Genomic DNA, 6,669 nt, shown 5'->3' with positions numbered 1-6,669 from the left:
CTCTGTGCATTTCTTGGTTGTGTCGGGGGTGAGTTTTTGGGGAGGTAAAAATCCTTTTAAAAATAAATAAATAAATCTCAGACTGCTTTTTTTGGGGGCTGGGGAGACACCCAAAGCTGCCTGCGGGGCCCCGGCTCCTCCATCCCACCTAACAGGCTGAAGGTGGTTGCTTATTCCCAGTTCCTTTCTCAAAGCTAATCTAGACCCAATCAAAGCTTGTTGTTAATGAATTACACATCTTAAATATAATTTCATTGCATATTTGCTAATTAATATGCAAAATAATATCCATCAAGTCCAGAGCCCTAAATACAGGTCAGATTATGATGGGATTATGGGGCAAAATATTCTTGGGCCACCCCAAACTGCCTGTTGACACCACAGGGGACTGTCCCAAAGCACCTTGACCACAGCGTTGCCCGGCCCAAAGTGCGGTTTGGCCGTGCTGGCTGCCAGCTGACACCCCCTGCCCCTGTACTAAGCATATGGGCGTGAGTTAGGAACTAGTTTTGGGGCTGGGATTATAGCCAGAAATCCTTCTTGGGCCACCCCATGATCCCAGGTAATGGGTAACTGGTAGCAGCCAGGCCTGCAGTGATCCCAGGTCCCATGCCTCAAAACAGACAGTTGCACGAGCACCCATGTCACGAGTGGGTAGCCAGAAATCCTTCCTGGGCCACCCCATGACAGACCTGTGTGCCATCGGGGACTCTGCTGGACGTCTCTCACCCGCCTTGCCCGACCCAGAACGCGGCTTGCCCGTGATAGACTGCGAACCGACAGCGTGCCAGCTTCTGTGCTGAGTATATGGACCCACATAAGGACCTGGATTTAGGGCTGGGATCACAGCTAGAAATCCTTCTTGGGCCAGCCCACGCCATGCCTCTGTGGCACGTGGGACTCTCCTGGTTATCTCTGCAGAGTCCTGCCCGTCCCAGGAAACGGTTTGGCTGTGCCAGGCTGCCAGCTGCTAGTCCGCCCAGACGCCACCAACTACAGGCGCCTGAATAAAGAACTGGGATTTGGGCTGGGATCAGAGATGGAAATGCTTGTTGGGCCACCCCACGCTGTCACTCTGTGGTACCAGTGGACTCCCCTGGACATCCCTGACCACAGCTTGCCTGGCCCAACTCGTGGTTTGGCCCTGCCAGGATGCCAACGGACAGCTCCCCCCAGCCACGGTACTAAGTATGTGGGTTTGAGTAAGGAAGTGGATCTTGGGCTGGGATTATGGTTGGAAATCTGTTTTGGGCCACCTCACAGCATGTCCCTGTTGTACCAGGGGACTCTCCTGGTCATCTCTGACCAGAGACATAGTATCATAGTACTTGGGGGTGGAAGGGACCTAAACAGCTCATCAGGTCCGACTCCCTCCCTCAGGCAGGAATGGGTGCCAGCATCATGTCACCCCAGCCAAATATCTGCCCAGCCTCCTCTTGAAGATCCCCAAGGTAGGAGAGCACCACCTCCCTTGGGAGCCCATTGCCATTGCAGAGCCTGGCAGCCCTAAGCGTAAATTAATGTTTCCTGGTGTCCAGCCTGAACCTTTCTCTAACAATTGGAGGGTGTTATTCCTAGTAACCCTGGGTGGTGCCTGGGGGGAACAGAGCTTCCCCCAGTTCTCTCTGGTCCCCCCTGGGGAGTTTGTAAACTGCCACCAGATCCCCTCTCAGTCTTCTCTTGTGGAGGCTGAATAGGTTGAGACCTTCTAATCTGTCTCTGTAGGGCCTGCCCTGCTGCCCCATGAAAAGTGGAGATGCTGGGGATTGAACCCAGGACCTCATACATGCAAAGCATGCGCTCTACCACTGAGCTACATCCCCTTGCTCTCCTACTTGACTGAAGACATGGTTTGGCTGTGCCAGGCCATGAACTGGCAGCCCCCACAAATACTGTCCTAAGTATATGGGCTTGAATAAGGAACTGGGTTTCGGGCTGGGTTGACAGGAAATCCTCTTTGGACCACCCCATACCATGCCTCTGTGGCACTGGATACTATCCCACACCCCCCAACCAGAGTCTTGCCTGGCCCAAAGTGCAGTTTTTGCGTGCCAAGCTGCCAACTGCCAGCCCCCCGTGCCCATGGTACTAAGTACATGGACCCAAATAAGGACCTGGTTTTGGACTGGGGTTATGGCTGGAAATACTGTTTGGGCCAGTTCCCCCATCCCCACTGTACTAAGTAGACAGGCTCAAGGAAGGAATTTCTCATGGGCTGGGATTAGAGATGGAAATCCTTCTTGGGCCACCCCACACCATGCCTCTATGGCACCGGGGGACTCTCCCAGACACCACTGACCAGTCTGGCCCGGACCAGAGCGTGGTTTCTTCATACCAGGCTGCCAACTAACAGCCCCCCATTCCCATGGTACTAAGTATACATGCTTGACTAAGGACACAGCATTTAGGCTGAGATTACAGACTGAATTGATGACCAGTGTCTTGCCCCCAGATGGTGTGGGGTGGCCCAAAACGGATTTCCAGCCATGATCCCAGCTGTTACCAGATTTGCCTGTCACTTTGGGGTGTGCTCATTTATTAGGGGTACATTTCTAGGGTCTTTGCAATTCTATCAATGTGCTGCTCGTGTTACCTGTGTTTCTGTACGGAGCTGTATCTCTGCCTTCTGCAAGTCCTCACCCCCGATGGAGCTATCTTGCAGGACTCTGTTTCAGTGGGGCTGGGTTCCTCCAGCCACTAAATCAGTCAAATGCACACACACACACACACGCACTCACATGACACGCCTGACCCGGCCGGGTTGATCAGCATGTACAGGCTGACACCTTCATGTGCCAGGAATCAGTTCATTAAGGGAACACTACACTGCAGTCAGACACCAGCACTCAGTGAACAGAATCCCTCTGAATGCGGCTGGGTGTCCGGCTGACACCCTCACGGGCCAGCTTTCAGTTCATTAGGGCACGCCTGAGCCAAACTGGGCCAATCAGCCTATACAAGCTGATCCCCTTATGTGTCTCAAACTCAGGACGTCCCAATCTTTTGCCCTAACTGTCCTAGTAGTGGTAGCCTCTTGATGAGCGGACCCCGCAGTATTTCTGGGCTTGACAGGGATCTTTGGCTTAGGTAAAAGAAGCGTTGCTGCAGAGCAAGTGGGGAAGGGAATAGAGAAGGAAAAATACACCCAGTTACCTCCAGTTTGACTATAAAAGTTATTTATTGTGAAGCATATACAATTTATAATGGTACTAGTAGTAATAGACATGCAAGGGAAAACAAAGAAAACAATTACAATATTCCCCTGGTTTAATTGAGTAATTGGGGAAACTTAGCTGAAGCTTAACTAATACAATTTAGGTTCAGAAAGCTATGCCTAGAGACAAAAAGAAAAAGAGAGAAAGAGAGAGCGAGAGTTGGGGTGTCACTGTTCCCAGGCGCTCGGGTGATCTGATGACAAGCAAAGTTCCCAGCACGATCCTTGAAGGGAGAGGATCTGTTTCTGCCAGCTTCTTGGGAACAACAGCGGGTGGTGTCTCTCTTGAAGCACCCTGTTTGCTGCTTTACAGCTTTCTTATCCCCTTAGTCCAGCCTCTTCAAAGCATTCTTTTAATTGTGTAAATCAAGAGGGTCCCAAGCCATAAGTGACAGGGAAAATCCTGTTATATAACAGTTTCAATTTAAATGAATGACCTTTCTCAGTGACCAGGGGTTATCTGGTTTGGAACCTCTCAAGAAATGGATTAACAACCAGGAAAAACATCAAGTTTTAAGGAATAACCAGACACGTAGGAGCCAGCTTGAAATTATGGGGTTTTATTTTCTTTTTTTCCAATCCTCTTCCTTTTACAACAAGGTGTCTATGAAACGGCATCTTCACATCTTCTCTTAACTTTTTAATCCTGAGCCATTTTGGTTGTGGCCAGCCTCAAGGCACCCATGCTTACAAAATCAAATGGAGATGCGCAGAACTGAGACCGGTTTTCCTGTAGATTGTCTGAAGAGGCTTCATCTTTTGTTAAGTGCACTGACGGCGTCTGTCTTGGGGCGGTGGATTGTTCTTGGTGCTGTGTATTGAGCTGGTCCCTGAGGGAATCATGATTAATTGGTAACTGGTAGCAGCCAGGCCTGCAGTGATCCCAGGTCCCATGCCTCAAAACAGCCACAGTTGCACGAGCACCCATGTCACGAGTTTTGCCTGTCAGCAGCCAGAGGTGCAGGCCTCCGAGCCCAGAAGCCCTGCACCGATCTCCTCGCCAGCTGCCAGGCCTCGTGGCCGCAGCAGGGGCCACCATCGCTGCAGTTTTCAGCCCGCTGCACCTTAACACACACGGTCATCTATGTCACGAGTTTTGCCTGTCAGCAGCTCGAGGTGCAGTTCCCCCAAAACCCTGCACGAATCGTCTTGAAGCTTGGCAGGTTTCATGGCCTCGGCGAGGCTACCGCCCCTGCAGTTTTCACCCGGCTGTGGCGTAACACATACACGTGACGTGAGTTTTGCTTTCAAGAATGTGGGGTGCAGTTCTCCCAAGCCCCTGCACCGATCTTCTTGAAACTTGGCAGGCTTCATGCTCTCAACAGGGGCTACCACCCCTGCGAGCTTCACCCAAATCAGGCAACAAAACAACAAAGCTATCGATATTTCACTGATTCCCCATTATACCCTATGGCCGGGTCTCCGAGGCGGCTCCGAAGCTTCCTACTCACACAGGCCGACTCGTGACTACAATGGACTGCAGAACCCAGATCTCCTCTAAGCAGGATTACCTCTATCGTCACATCCACAGCTGCCCCATTCAGGCCATGGAAAGCTGTCTGTGCACCAGGCATGGCAGGATCGGCGCTGGGACAGTTGGCTGTGCCGACCTCAGAGAATGGGAGAGCTTTGCATCTCCCTGGGTGATTATAGGATCGTATTTCTGAAGACAGATGTACTTTTGGGGCATCCAGAAGCAAAGACACACATTTTAATGGGATGGAAAGTGGGTCAAACCTGTTTCAAAGGAAGTGTAGAGAGAGTGTCTGATCTTCTGGGGAAGGGATGTTGACTGTCAGCACGAAGTCTTCTTACATGAGCTCTGTACAATGGGAAACAGCAACGGAGAAGAGGTGGTGGGAGGTAGCCAGCAAAGTCAGTGACATTTAGGAGGCAGGAGCGCAATACTTGGACGTACCAAGTAGTTATTTCATCTCGGTGAGCAATTTTAATTCATTTTTAGCAAAATCTTAAAAACTTGAAGACCTGGACTTCTTCAGCTGTGCCATCACAAACCTGAAGGATTACAGGGAAAGGATTTTTGAGCTGCTTCAGGAGATCACCTACCTAGATTGATTTGATCAGGAACGTAATGAGGCCCCCAACTCAGAAGATAAAGATGATGAGGGTGACGTCTCTAAACATGCAGTCATTAGTTATGCCATTCAGTCAGGATCTAAATACAAAATTGAGACTAAAGTGACTGTGGAAGTGCTGGAGCACAAATCAGCTACGTGTGTCAGGTGAAGGGCAGTATCACATACTGCTCCTATTGGGTAATGCGGGGGGCGGGCAATGCACTTGCAAAGAGAGTAGTCATGGATGTTGTGCACGGTTAAAGGAGAGCTGCGCTTAGGAAAACATGAGTACACATCTTTACACTGAGATATAACTATATAAAAGCAGTTATTTTATTGCTGGTACCAAAAGCTTTTTTTTTTTCCATACCCATCATCTCATATTCGATGCTGTGGCACATTCAGTTCTGTGTTTTCTCTTCCTATAGAAAGAGAAAAAAGAGGGATGTTACTTCTAGTCCTGTCTTTTTTTAAAGATTTCTGGAGAAGGTTTTGTAGCTGAATTGAGTCAGATTTCAGAAGCTCATTTAAGATGAGTTTACAAACAAGCCTTTGAGGTTTAAGCAAAGCTGTAAGGAATTAATTTACCTGCCTTTCAGAAGGGGATGAGGAGGATGAAGCAGATGAAGACGAAGCTGGTCCATCAGGAGAGTACAAAGAAGACGAAGATGAAAATGTTGGAGGTTCAGATTTGGGGAGAGTGAAGAGGAGGAAGAAGCTGGCCTTTCATACCTGATGATGGACAAGATCCAGGCAGGACTTAGGCTTTTCTACTATAAGGCTCAGGATTTTCTTGACACTGTCTAGCTATAAATGTGTAATAAGTTAAACTTGTATAAGCAGAATCATGTAAATCCACTATCATACATGAGCAATAGAGTACTTTAGAGAGAGACCTTTTACGATCAAAGAAGTGCATTACAGTAGGGGAACCGCCGCTCTTTGGTATTCTCCGTTATCTTGCTCAAAATGAAATGCTTCAAGATTCATTACTTCACGGCCTTGTAGAATCAGTGTCATTCTGCCCCAGATCACCACGTCCGATATGGAGGAGAACGTGGCTGAAACAAATCCACCTGCCCTATCAGGATGCTCACAAGTGCCTGGGGCGCTTCAGCCTTGAGAGCCATGCCCTCACCATGCAGATCTGCAGGCTGTCAGGTGTGGGGCTGGGGCTTCCAGGCAGGGGGGAGAGGGTGAGTATGGAGGAGCTAGGGCCTGAGGGTGCAGGGGGCTGATCAGGATGTGAGGGCTGAGGCAAAGGGGAGACAGGCTGGGAATCCAGGAGTGAGGGCTGGCCACTGAGGAAGAAGTCAGGGAGAGGCTGGAGCTGTGGCCTTGGGAGCGCTGTGGGTCTGGCCATGCAGGGGAGAGCTG

At 49.9% G+C, this 6,669-nt stretch overlaps 1 non-coding gene across 1 annotated transcript; it reads right to left on the bottom strand.

The window, feature by feature from the left end:
- Positions 1-1,751: 1,751 nt before the first annotated feature.
- On the bottom strand, positions 1,752-1,823 carry TRNAA-UGC (transfer RNA alanine (anticodon UGC)). The gene has a single exon. It is a non-coding gene; the product is annotated as a tRNA-Ala (tRNA).
- Between the last annotated feature and the right edge of the window lie 4,846 nt (positions 1,824-6,669).

Source organism: Alligator mississippiensis, chromosome 1, assembly GCF_030867095.1.
Source record: "Alligator mississippiensis isolate rAllMis1 chromosome 1, rAllMis1, whole genome shotgun sequence".
Lineage (NCBI taxonomy): Eukaryota > Metazoa > Chordata > Crocodylia > Alligatoridae > Alligator > Alligator mississippiensis.
This window is presented reverse-complemented; position numbering and strand designations above follow the sequence as displayed.